The sequence below is a fragment of the Euleptes europaea genome, chromosome 1 (genome assembly GCF_029931775.1).
Source record: "Euleptes europaea isolate rEulEur1 chromosome 1, rEulEur1.hap1, whole genome shotgun sequence".
Taxonomy (NCBI): Eukaryota; Metazoa; Chordata; class Lepidosauria; order Squamata; family Sphaerodactylidae; genus Euleptes; species Euleptes europaea.
In genome coordinates, this window is record NC_079312.1 from 114052942 (window position 1) to 114065436 (window position 12495).

General features: G+C 44.5%; 1 protein-coding gene across 1 annotated transcript in view; it reads right to left on the reverse strand.

Moving 5' to 3' along the window:
- CACNA1A (calcium voltage-gated channel subunit alpha1 A) overlaps positions 1-12495 on the reverse strand; it is a 259565-nt gene that overhangs the window by 45166 nt on the left and 201904 nt on the right. The gene's annotated exons all lie outside the window — the stretch shown is intronic.

Here is a 12495-nt window from a genome sequence, read left to right on the forward strand (position 1 = left end):
ATGTTCTCTCCAGAATTAATAACTTTTAAAGATCCTAACTTTCACAGAGTTCTTCCAAGGAGCTCGTTATTTGTCCGTATAGTAAAATAAAGAAATATAAAAGAACCAAAAAAAAAAATATCAACTTTCCAAGATAGCAGCAGACAGCAGTGGTAAAGGGAAGGGATAAAAGGAGAATGCATTGCAACCATTCAATAGAGCAGGTTTCATAAAATGTGCAAGACTACAATCATGCAAGAAGAACATGCAACATGCGTCACGGCACAGCACAGTGCAAAGGCATCCCACAGATAACACATTGAGACTCATTCATAGCTCTGGTATAGATTGCTCTAAAGGGAGAGATCCGGATTGTGGGCTTTTGGTGCAAAAAATGGGTGGGTGCGTCCTTAAGGTAGAAAAGAAATAAATGAAATTGACAGACTATGGGGCCATGTGCCATTCCTCTGAGCCAAGGCCATGGGCTGGAGTTCACACAAGATGCTCGGGGTGGGGCTTGACCAGCTAGTGCATTAGCTGAGATAGGCTGTGGACCAATGGAAATGGGGGTTAGACGATCAGGGTCTTTGGGGGATTGTTAAGTGGATGTCACTGAACAGAGGTGTGCAGGGTGAAGACAGGTGAGTTTAAAAAAGGGGAGGAGGTACAGAATGAGGAAGAGGAAGACGCACATACAGGTGCTGATTCAGCAGGATGATGCCTCAAGGGATCTGGTGCCCAGAAAACCTGTAAATCTTGGAAACCGCTGTGTTAAGAGCCTAATTAACAGATCTCCCCAGTGCTTTTGTGTATCGGTAAGCAGCATTCTCTCCCGTTGGGCAGTTTGGCAAGAATGCTGTCTGTTCCCTTCCGTTCTCTTGTTTCTACACTGTCCGTCAACAGGCCATTGTGTCAACCACAGTTCTGTTGCAGAAGTCACTTCACCCTGGCAAAATCTTGTTTTTGCTGTACAGAAAGTTTGGTGCGGATGCCAAGGATGAAGCGCTCCTAGTCAAAACGAAGTAGCAACATCTTGAAGTAGCATCCTCCCCCTCCTTTGTACTACATTTGGAAATACGTGACAAATGTTAATGGATGGGATCTTTACACCTTTTGGCAGCTGACCAACAATTTAGGAGCAGTTGCAATTTTTATTTTGCAACCAGAACCCAACCGGTAAGCCCCTTGGGAATATCAGGTGGCTGTCACGCTGCTCAGTAGCCACCTTTTGAGGAATTTCAGGGCTTTTATGCATGGGTTGTTTCCGTGGCGATCTCCCCCCCCCCCCCAAATACTCCGGGCTTCGTTGTCATCATGCACATCTTTCCCAACCTTTAGAGGTCAGTTCACTGTCTCCCCACATTTTCCCTGCATTTTCTGGATGCTCTTTCGGGCAGCATCCAGAAAATGTGGGAGAAATGCAGGGAGAGGGCTTCGTTTTCATTATGCACAACCTCCCCAACCTTTATAAGTCACTGCTCTCTCCCTGTGTTTCCCCTGCATTTTCTGAATGCTGTTTTTGGCAGCATCCAGAAAATGTGGGAAAAACGCGGGGAGTGAAGTGACTTCTAAAAGTTGAAAAAGATGTGCACAATGAAAACGAAGCCCTGAAGTATTTTTTTTTTGGGGGGGGGGGTTGACTGCCATGGAAACAATCAGTGCATAAAGGGCCTCAGTCTCCAAGACTGAGAGTCTATTTGTGTATTACCAGGAGAAGTCTGGGATTATTTGTCTACTCTATTGAACTGCTGTGGCATGGCTGCTTCCTTTAACATCTGAAGTCATGTTGGTGGGCCCATCAACATGGTGGCTCTTCATAGTAGCATCACATTACCCTGGGGGTACATTACAGTGGGGGGGGGTACCCACTGTCATGGGTAGTATTCACCTTGGTGCTGCCGCCCGCATACTTGGCTTCTCTCCACCATCCTTCTGCTGCTAAAAATGTAGGGACTGAAGCACATAGCAGCAGCTTGGGACTTGTTGCTCATCTTCCCACAGCGCCATGTTCAGTTTCCCAAAAGCCTCTGAACTGTACCAGTCTTCACCCTTTTGTTCCACTTCCCTGACCACCACAAGCTTTTCTTGAATTGATCTAAAACACCTCGATACTTGCCAAAAATTCCATAATACGTGAATATTTATAAGAAAAAATATGTACCGTATATACTCACGTATAAGCCGACCCGTGTATAAGCCGAGGTGCCTAATTTCACCCCCCTCCCTCCACCTACCGTATTGACCGAGTTGGGATTTTCAGCCCTTTTTTTGGGCTGAAAAACTCGGCCTATACGCGAGTATATACGGTACTTCCACTTTGCATACAGTATCGCAGTCACATAATTTGTTTCCATTTTCTGAATGTGAACTTTCTTATGGAACATTTTTTTTTTTTTTGCTGGTGGCACAAAATTTGCAGGACACTTTTTTTTGGGGGGGGGACACTACTTATGTTTTTCATCCCTGCAGTGGAGCCAAACATGGACTGGCAAGCTAAAAGAGATGAAAAGGCCATGCTAAAGTAAGGTAAAGGTCTCCTGTGCAAGCACTGGGTCATTTTCTAGGCAGACTTTGTTTGCGGGGTGGTTTGCCAGTGCCTTCCCCAGTCATCTTCCCTTTACCCCCAGCAAGCTGGGTACTCATTTTACCGACCTCGGAAGGATGGAAGGCTGAGTCAACCTTGAGCCGGCTACCTGAAACCAACTTCTGTTGGGACCGAACTCAGGTCGTGCTAGAATACATGAAAACGCCATAGGCACCAAGGTGGTAAGAAAAATGAACCTCTGGGTGGATGGCTGAAGCAGAACTACTTCCGAGGAGACTGCTTGCTCTTGGATAGCCACAGTGAAGAAAGGAAACGGGGGTGGGATGGATACAGACAGCAATTCTCCCTTGGGGCAGTTAGGGCACTCAGAAATCCCCTTTTCCCACAGGCAGGCAAGGGAATTGCAGACTGCATATATCTCACAATGGTTTTCTGGACAACCAATGTCATGGAGAAATAAACATAGGGATGTGTAGATAATGACAGCAGGTGGGAAGAACATGGAAGTGTAAACAAAGAAGGCCACTGCAAAGGGAGGAGGGAGGTGATTGTGAGATATTACTCCAAACAGTTTTACTCAAAGGATTCAACAGAGTTGGGAAACTGAGGGCCAAACTACACGCGACGGCGTCCTCGTGATGGCCATGAGGACACTGCCACCATTTAAAAGTAATTTTAAAATGCTGCCCACCATCACTCTTATTTCCCCCTCCCGTGCCTTTTCAAGTGCCCAAACAGTCACAGTGTGTGTGTATATTTAGCTGTTTTGGCACTTGATACGATGCAGGAGTGAAACAATAGTGCCTCAGCCTGCCACACTGTGGGCCCTGCAGAATTTCAAAATGCCTTTAAAATGGCGATGGTGTCCTTGTGGCAGCCACAAGGACACAGTCACGTTTAGTTTGACCCTGAAGCACAGATATGGAAGTGGCACAGCTGAGAATGGAAACTGTGGGCCGATAACCAAGACACTAGCCCAAAGCTCATGTTCTTTATTCCTGTTTCCATGTCTTCGTCCTCTTTTTACCAAGCCTGTATTCATCTCTCACATTGACAGTGCAACTGTACGTAGTTACTCTACTCTAAAACAATTGATTTCAATGCATGTAGACTGAAGTAAATTTACATAAGATTGCTCTGTAAGTCTCATTCATAGAGCCAGGAAAATCATCAAGGATTTTCAGCATCCAATACAGTTCTGTACCTTTACTCTGCTGTTAAAACTGGCCTTTAAAAGCAGGTGCCTATCTGGCTCTGATGCTCAGGTGATGGGTGCATTTCTTCTTATGGTAGGTAGCTCTTGTAAAAAGTTGAAGTGGTATTAAGTAATCTTGCTTTATTGCTCCCATCCTCAACACAGTCTTGGCCCAGAGTGTTATATAACCAGGAACTGCTTTAACTGATATTCAGAGGTTTACTACCTCTGGATGTAGCAGTTCCCTTTAGTCATAATGGCTAGCAGCCTCCACAAGACTGGCACAATGCAGGTTTCGTAATAGGTTTGTACTTATTCTACGTTGAGCCTTGTCTCATTGGATGTGCTTAATTTACTTAAATCTTGTTTGTTTAGCATATCTGCTACACTCATGCTTTCTGTTATCCAGGACGGTCAGGTTCCTATATGACTAACACAAATGACTGAGAGTGAGAGAGCGAGAGAGATTTCTGTGTTTATATGAAGTATATAAAGGTAAAGGTCCCCTGTGCAAGCACCAGGTCATTCCTGACCCATGGGGGGACGTTGCATCCCGACGTTTACTAGGCAGACTTTGTTTTATGGGGTGGTTTGCCAGTGCCTTCCCCAGTCATCTTTCCTTTACCCCCAGCAAGCTGGGTACTCATTTATTGACCTCGGAAGGATGGAAGGCTGAAACCAACTTCCTTTGGGATCGAACTCAGGTCGTGAGCAGAGCTTGGACTGCAGTACTGCAGCTTACCACTCTGCGCCACGGGGCTCCTATGAAGTATATATATGAAGGCCCTTTCTTCAACTTCTCATACACAGACAATGTATCTGCAGCTCAAAAACACTGAAGGTGTGTAACATTACTACTTTTATCTGCTAGGTCAGAAGCTGACTTAAGGTGGACTGCATTTCCAAGCACACCTAAAATCAAGCATTTTCTGGACCAATCAGAGCCTACATGACCTGCCATAGGTGCTGCCAAAATTAGACAGGATTTTGTGCAGTAGCGTACAGGTGATGGCTGGGGGATAAAGAATCTTCTTGGTCCTTGGTTCCTTTATTGGTATATGTATTGGTTGGCATTATGTTATATTGCAACTATCTACGTTTTTGGTGTGATAATGTAGCAGCCATGGCTTTTTCAATGAATATAGCATGAACAACTTTTGCTAGATGGTTCTGCTTATTGGGAAGACATTTTGGTTTCTTGCTTGCTTCATCAAGACTGGATCTTCTTTATGAAATTTTCAACTTTTTTTTTGCAGTCAAGTCACAGTTGACTTACAAAGACCCCATAGGATTTTCAAGGCACAAAACATTCAGAGTTGGTTTGCAGTTACCTGCCTCCACATCACAACCCTGGTATTCCTTGGAGGTCTCCCATCTAAATACTTGCCAGGCTCAGGGCTAAGAGTGTGTGACTGGCCCAAGGTCACCCAGCATGCTTCTATGGCAGAGTGGGGATTCGAACCTGGGTTTCCCAGGTCCTAACCTGACACCTTAACTAGGGGTGTGCAAAAAAATAATAATTGGTAAAATTCAGATTAGGGTCTAATGGACCTGAAATTTTGGGGGGAACCCAGATGTGCTGGAACCCCAATATTAAAAATAGCTGGATTCCCCAAAATGTTGGGTCCATTAGACCCGAATTCTAATTTTACCCCGTCTCCCCTCCCCCCTCCCTTTGCTTTCCTTGAGTCCAGCGATGGTGGTGGCTGCCTCCAAGCTCCAAGTGAGACCCGGAGGTGGTGGTGGTGGGGCAGAGAGCTGCACATTGGAGCCCAGCTCACAGCTCTGCGCCAGCTGCTGCCTCCAAACCCCATATGGAGCCAGGAGACAGCGGTGGTGGAGTTCTGCGCCAACTTGGCCGGCTATCAGGTGAGGGAGAGGGGAGGGGGAATTTCCCCTCTGTTTTTTTTTTTTAATGGCGGCAGGGCCAAGGCGGCTTGAATCACGCTGAAAAAATTTGCATGATCAGGGATCAGCTTTTCGGCGCCCTTTAAATTGCTGCCATTTGGGGGTTTACCAATTTTTCAGGGTTTTTTTCGAGTTGGCTTTGCTGAATGCACCCCCCCCCCAACCTTAACCACTACACCACGCTGACTCTCATTCATTTCAACTCTTATAGACCTTATTTAACACAGTATGTAGAGCTGGCCGCAGCAACTTAGGTTCCTGGAATTCCGTGATGATGAAACAGTTTGGTCTTCATTATAATGTTTATGCAGATCACATTAAACTTCATCTTTCTTTCCTCCCCCTTCTGTTCTGTTTAGCATCACCGCTTTTCTGTTTGAAAAACTCATTGTCTTCACCTCTATACCTCCTCCTTTTTAAATATATGTCCATTGGCTGCCCATTCTTTCCCATTTCAGTCTCCATGGCATTTTAAAAAAATTATCTTCTCAAATTTCTTCTACTGATAAGTCCTTTGGTACTTTTATTTTTAACATCACAGGGTTTCATTCTTTTATCTCTGTTGATACTTCTAAGGTTCTGCTCCAAGTTCTTATTGTCTCTTGACTTCTATAACATTTTTCTTCCAGTTTTCTCCATGTGTGTGTGTGTGTGTGCTGCTGACTTATGGCGACCCCCTTTTGGGGTTTTCATGGCAAGAGACTAACAGAGGTGGTTTGCCAGTGCTTTCCTCTGCACAGCAACCCTGGTATTCCTTGGTGGTCTCCCATCCAAATACTAACCAGGGCCGACCCTGCTTAGCTTCTGAGATCTGACGAGATCAGGCTAGCCTGGGCCATCCAGGTCAGGGCTTATACCAAGATCATGAAAAAGTTTGAAGAATGAGAAGCAGTAGTTTACAGTGAATGTAAACAACTGACAACAAATGCAGGGGATGATAAACTGGGGAGTTGTGACTGAAATTATGACCCAACAAGATAATATGGACAATAGAATTTTTTTTTAAAGGTTCTCCTTCATATTGAACCTTTAAAAAAATTCTACTGTCCGTATCATAAATTCATAATCATAAAATTGGGTCATAAATTCAGTCACAACTCTCCAATTTATCATCCCCTGCATTTGTTGTCAGTACTTCACATTCACTGTAAACTACTGCTTCTCATTCTTCAAACATTTTCATGATCTTGGTATTCCTTATTTCCCTTCTTCAATAGTCCAGATCATGCACTTAATTTTTGTGATCGTTCTTCTGTTAAAGCCAAAGATTTTATCCTATTTATGATAATTTCCTTTTCTAACCTGTTTCTGTCAACATAGAACTCTCTACCTTCTAACATCTGCATAGTGTAATCATTAAAAGCAGTGGACTCTAATCTGGAGAACCGGGTTCGATTCCCTGCTCCTCCACATGAAGCCTGCTGGGTGACCTTGGGCCAGTTACAGTTCTCTCAGAACTCTCTCAGCCCCACCTACCCCACAAGGTGCCTGTTGCAGGGAGATGAAGGGATTGAGATTGTAAACCACTTTGAGACTGCTTCAGGTACAGAAAAGAGGGGTATAAAAACCAACTCTTCTTCTTCTGTTACACTTCTCTACCCTCCTTTGAAAATGCCTTTACCTTCTCACTTGCTTTTAAAAAAGATTCCTCTGCTTTAATTTAAAAAAAAAAAAAAACAGCTTGCGTCTATTTGTACTTGTGGCTTGGATCCACTGGAGAGTTTTGCAGACAAATGGGTGTTTATCCATGAAGCATGACTTCCTTGCCTCCCTGTCTCATGGTGCAGCCCATGCTATCCCCTGAAATGCTGCTCCTGGAGGAAAGGGGACCCCATAAACAGTATAGGTGGGTCAGAGATTTGCAGTAGGGACAGAGATTTGATGAAAAGTGCTCCCCTTCCATCTTCAAAAATCCTGCATGGGATTGAAGCTTCGTATTGTATACTTGTTATGAAGAATTTTATGCTACGTATTCTAACATCACTTTCTGCCCTCTCTCCCTTTTCCTATATTTAAATTGCAGCCCATCGTGCAAGTGCACAATTCCCCCTCCCAATCCTTGCCACAATTACAATGCAGGGGTGGTGGTGTGTGTGTGTGTGTGGAGGAGGGGGGGTAAGGATCTACGAATTAGCTGAAAGAGCTGGTATCTTTAGTTCAGCAGCAAAAAGCACCTGAGGACTAATTATGACTTCTCTGTGACGTCTGATCTGGTAACCTTGGAATGGAGGAAATATGTATGGAGGAAGGCTGAGATCATGTGGGAAGAACCACACAAGCATTAGAGACCAAACAGGTGTGATGGGACTCGCACAGTAATAAAACTGTGCCTCTCCCCATGAAGTTCCTCTATTGCCAGAGCAGTGGGAACCAGATGATCTTGTAATTCTGAACCTTGTGATTTTTCAGTATGCTCAGTTTGGTCTGCAACTGTCCTCTGAAGTACTGGGTGCTGTTGTTATTTGAGCTAGTTATTTGAGCTAGGAAACTACACAGATGGGTCATTTTCAAAACATTAAGGGACGAGGGCAATCCTTCATCTGAAGAACTTCAGTCACAGGAGTGTGTGTGTGTGTGTGTTAAGTGCTGTCAAGTCACTTCTGACTCATGGCGATCCTATGAATCAATGTCCTCCAAAGTGTCCTATCCTTAACAGCCTTGCTCAGATCTTGCAAATTGAGGGCCATGGCTTCCTTTGTAGAGTCAATCCATCTCTTGTTGGGTCTTCCTCTTTTCCTGCTGCCTTCAACTTTTCCTAGAATGATTGTCTTTTCCAGTGACTCTTGTCTTCTCATAATGTGACCAAAGTACGACAGCCTCAGTGTAGTCATTTTAGCTTCTAGGGTCAGTTTTAGCTTCTAGGGTCAGTTGATTTGATCTATAAACCACTGATTTTTCAGTCACAGGTATTCCCTCCTAATCGCCATCACGTTTGGAAGAATGTAATCTCTCCTTGCCTCTCTTGACTGAGTGGGAACCATGTCCCTACTCCCATCATACAATGGCATGCTCGTTCTATAACATGTGGCATCAAAGAACCACAGATTCCACTCCCATATTGACAAACAGCAGAGGGATTTGGCTCCCTCCACCTCTCCATATTCAAACAGTCACTGCAGTGAGAGTGAGCATTTCAATATCTGTGCCATGAATCATTAGCAGAAACCCAGTGGCTGAGGGAAAGAAAACAGGAGACACGCACATGAAGGAAAATGTCACAGGGAAAAACTCTGGGTTGCTGAATGATAAATAGTATAGTGGGAAAGAAAAAGAGAAAGAAAAGGCCAGTCATGGATCAGCTAGTGAGGCATATGGGGATTAGGGTTAGAGTATGGAGATATGGAAGGGCAAAGGGGAAAGCTTTTCATAGGTTAGAACTGCATTGACAGAGAAAGGGGCATGGAGTAGCAGAGAGAAGGGGCAGAGAAATAGGATTAGTTGCTGTTAATTTGTCTCTGATTGAAAGTAGAGAACTACTACTCCTAATGTTGTGTTCTTTGGTAGGAAGTTGCATCATCATGGAGACAGAAGCCTGCTAGACCCTTAGGGGACTGAAAGGATGTAGGTGTCAAAGTTATGTAAAGAGGCCAAAGAACTATGAGATAAACCATGAGAACATTTTTGCCTTGTTGTTTTATAGACAGCCGGAAGGGTATGAGAGAGCAATCTGACAATACAGTCAACTGCTAACAACAGTTGCTGTCCTCCGACAGGTGTGCAGGACCCAGTACAAGCACATCAATCTGCTCTTACACAGAAAGAGCGCTGTTTGGGCATGTATCCAATGGTTGCTCTGTGTGAGTACAAGAGAGAACAGCCCTACGCTTCTTGGATCGGATAAACGGGCAAGTGTACTGACGGTGCATAGTGACTGTCACAAAGCTCTCTAAAAGTAAAAAGGCTTTTAAACCAGCACATTATACAAGTCCACTTGTACTAATTTGGTCTCTCCAGTTTTGCTTAAAATGATACGAGTGTTCCCAGGTTAACAAATGGGTAAAGGCCAAGCACTCCAAAAGTTAGCTTCCCCTCCCTTTAATTTTCAGTTCTGCATGGAAATCTGCAGATATAGGATTTCTCAAGTGGAAAGCACACCAACACCCGCAAGTCATGTATGCACGATACTGATTCCCAGGCTAATACTTACTGGAACCAATGGTAAACTAGAGAACTGACAGGATCAGCATGGGCAGCATAGTCCAAATCATGGACTGTGACGGGACTATAGTACAAAACTCTACGCAACTCTGAGTGTCTTCTTATTTGAGGTGCCGTTTATGGCCCTTCTGTTTGGAAGCTAAATTCGCACAACCGATAGCAGTAAACTAGATAGAGCTTGAAGTGGCCATAAACGTCTATAACCCTGTTGCTAAGCCGGTTGCTACACGTGTTTTATGCTTGTTTTAGAGCATATGCAATTAGTAAATTCAGCTGCTTTTACTTTCAGAAGCATTTACTTATTTATAATGAACACTTCTTAAATAATAGCTTACTTAAACCACTTCTTGTCTCCTTTAGTTACCAGGCCATAGTAGTTGATGGAGATTTTTTTAAAAGGGATCACTTCAACATGTTAATGGTGATAATGATCTGGAAAAACCCACCTGGGGGATCTTGGAAGAGAGGACTGTGCAGGTCAGATAGGTAAGGGGCTTGAACAATGCTGTGGAGAGGGACACACACACCAGTCCCCACTTTTTTAAATACCAGAAAACGTTCCTATTCTAAAGCAAGTTCTCATTCTTTAAATGAAAACAATCATACCCCACATTTAAAAAGACAATTTTCCAATAAATTCTTAGGTGGGGTAAAAGGGAGCACATCTGGTTTGGAATTTATCTAATGCACAAAGACTAACTTCCAGGACAGTGTCTGGACATCGAGGACTCAACTACATGTTATGCTTTCTTCAAGCTTATTTTAATTCATTTTTTTTAATTTTGTAAATTTAACCCCCTGAGAGTCTTTTACCAAGAAGGAGTACTTTACCAAGCTGGGGGGGGGGGGGGTTGAGAGGGAGGAAATTTTTAACCATTTCCTCCCCTGCCATTTTCTTACTGGGAAAAAACCCACCGAGCTGCTTTTATTCCCACTTGGGAGGGGGGATATGTGTACCGGTAGGTTTTCCCTGGGAGGAATAAAAGTGGCTCTGGGATGGTTTTTTCCCGCAAGAAAATGGCAGCGGGGGGGAGGCTAATGGTTCCCTCTCTTCTCACCACGTTCTCTTCCTTGTTTGCACATGCACAGATACTCCACCCGGAGCAGCTAAATTGGGGAAATAACTCCTGCCGAGCATAGTTTTCATGTGGGAAAACAACTGGGGGGGGGGGGGAAGCAGGAGCCCTTCCTCCCCTGTGGCATCAGTCTGAGCTTGTTTGAATTCTCCTTTTTTATTTTTTAAAGAAGCTGTTCCCTGCAGCTTCTTTATGGCTGCAGAGAACACGAGTTTGGTCCTGAGATACCAGACCCAACTCTTTAAAAACGTAACGTTTAGTTTGTCCCATAGCTGAGCTCTGAAATACTTAGTCTGAACTTCAGTTTGGATTAGGGTTGCCAGGTCCCTCTTCACCACCGGCGGGAGGTTTTTGGGGCAGAGCCTGAGAAGGGCAGGGATTGAGGAGGGGAGAAACTTCAATGCCATTGAGTCCAATTGCCAAAGCTGCCATTTTCTCCAGGTGAACTGATCTCTATCGGCAGGAGATCAGTTGTAATAGCAGGAGGTCTCCAGCTAGTACCTGGAGGTTGGCAAACCTAGTTTGGATCTAGCTTTGGCCTATAGACTCTGGTGCTAGACAATGACTTTGCCGGAGCACATCAGGGCACAGGTGCTAAAGATCCAGTTTCTGGTTTCACATCACTAATGGGGCCTTCACCGCTGCCCTGCATGTCACATTACTTAATGGACGCGGGTTGGGAATTGTTGGAAGGATTGTTTTGTTTTGTGCCATAAGGGCAGCAGTGTGGCCTTTGGTCTTGGCTGTTGAGAGAAACATGTGGTGCATTCAGGAAAGCTGGGAACCCCGGGAACTTTGTTTTAACTGGGGGTGGGGGAATCCACTCTGAATGGAACAATATGAGGCAAATATCTAATTTGTGCTATGTTGCTCAACTGTGCATATGGATAGTTGCTAGGTGGACATGGGGTTTATGATGATTCCAAGCCCAAGTGCATCAACAACTATCCAACGATGGTAATAACATTAATTTCCTCTCCAGTGTTCAGCACTCCTCCTTGTCTACATGTTACGCTTGGTATATTGTAACCTGGTTCAACCCTAAAACCACTAGATTTTAATGGGTGTTCCACAATAGAAGGAAATGTGCTGCGTTAAAGTGGAAGGTTGCCTAGGGAGAGACAAAGTGATATGCAGAAGTTCCTCAAGGTCTGATTAGATCAGGGGTGTCGAATTCAATTGTTGCAAGGGCCGGATATGACATAAATGTCACTTGGTCGGGCCGGGCCATGCCTCGTCAGTCCAGATCGAGAGTGTGTGCGGGGGCTGCCTCGGTTGGCTTGCTGGCCGGATAAGAGCTCTCAAGGGGCCAAATCTGGCCCCCAGGCATTATGTTTGACACCCCTGGACTAGATATGTTATACCCCAACCCAACTCACATTTCAAGTGTAATCTGGCACTAGATTTAATGTGTTTTGGACCATTGATCTCTCATCCCCTTACAGCTTTGCTATTTCCATTTGATCTGGGGATTTATATGGGTTGGGTAGTCACAGAGCCATTACTGCTGTAGGTGGTCCAAGAGGTGGCAAAATGCAAGTGGGAAGTAGAAAATGTTCAAAGCAGTGTTTCTTCTGCTACAAGCAGAAGGATGGGCTGGTGGTACTTTGATGAGAGATTTTGAGTAGGAACAT